We start from the raw sequence: 1686 nt of genomic DNA on the forward strand, positions 1-1686 counted from the left end.
CTTAAAACATAATATAGTTAAATTCTTTAAGATAAGATAAAATTTTTAATACATCTAATATGTTAAAAATATATTCAAAAGACTTGAAATTTTAAAATGCAAGTTAATGTTGAAATAAAAATAGAAATTAATTTGTCCAATAACTCAGAATGCTTATTTTTTATTTCCTTCCTCCTTAATTGTATTTCCCCCTAATCTTTGCTGCTGATTGCAGATGAACCGTTTCAAAATAATTTTACTTTTTTATTTTTAATATTGGATTAATTTTTTAAATTGTGATTTATTGTGATATTTTTTTAAAATGTTGGACGATTCAATGTATGAAATACAAATTGGACCGTCCGATTTTTAGGTATACAAATCGGACCAATTAGAAAAATTTGGAGTACACAAATCCGATTTGTGTACTCCAAATTTTTCTAATTTTTTCAACACAAATCGGTCCGATTTGTATATCTCCCATAGTTTTAAAAAATATCAAAAATTATTACGTTAAGGTATAACACTCATTCTACTTTCAAAATCGTTGAATAATTTAATAAATTTGACTAAATTATTATAATTATTATCTATTAATTTTTCATAAAGACAAAATATGTGTGAATTTCTACCAAAAAAAAACACAATCCAACCTTCAACTGAAAATACGTTACATACATTCATGGGCAATTTACGTAAATACATTGTTTCAAAAATGGTTACGCAATTACGTTGTTTCACTATATTATATAAACCGCTACTGGCAGTAGCGGTTTATAGTTGCACAGAAACCGCTAGAGCCAGCAGCGGATTTTGTTCAAAAAGTGCAGCATGGAAACCGCGGCAGCCCATCGCGGTTTATGTTTGAGAGAAGTTGGTCATAAACCGCTGCTGGCAGCAGCGGTTTATGTGCGTCGGATGTGTGCGTAAACCGCTAGAGGCTATAGCGGTTTACGTTGAAAGTTTAAGTATATTTTGTGTGTGTTGGATTAGAGTTGGTCAAACTGGAGTTTCAATGAAAGTGATTTTGTAAAATTGATTTTGGATACAAGTGAGTTTGTGCTAACATGATTCATGTTTGGCAATTTTATACTAAAATTGATTTTGATAAAATGAAATTGTTTGGATAATATTAGTTAAAATCACTTTTAAATAAATAATTAGTTAATTACCAAAAAAATATAATATTAATAGAATTACAATAACAAATTTAATAAAAGAATCAAAATATAAAAAATACTAAAAATTGAAAAAAAATTAAAATATTTGAAATGACTTGAAACAAATATGAAAATTTTTTTGAAAAAAATCAATAATGATCATCAAAGGTGAACTCACGTTTGAAGTGAACGCAGAAGCAACAATTTTTTGCTTCCAGTAAACGCGCGTTTAAGCTGCAAAATCACTTCTGCGTTTAGAAGAAAAAGATTGCCAAACAAAAAAAAGCAGCATTTAAAGAACTTCAACGCACTTTTCTCCTCTCAAACGGGTTTGTCAAACACACTTATTAGGTTCATATAGTTGGTGTCTTACTTGACTTAATACATATAAACCATTCAGTGCAAGCTTGTAGCCTAAGTCCCTTCATCAAACATTCTATGTTAATTACTAGTTAGTTGTATTTTTCAATTGTACATTCAGTTACTAATTATTATTATTACTGTACTGTAATTATATTAAAATATTAATTTTTTTCTTGATCAGTTC

The sequence above is a fragment of the Arachis ipaensis genome, chromosome B10 (genome assembly GCF_000816755.2).
Source record: "Arachis ipaensis cultivar K30076 chromosome B10, Araip1.1, whole genome shotgun sequence".
In the NCBI taxonomy this organism is placed as follows: domain Eukaryota; kingdom Viridiplantae; phylum Streptophyta; class Magnoliopsida; order Fabales; family Fabaceae; genus Arachis; species Arachis ipaensis.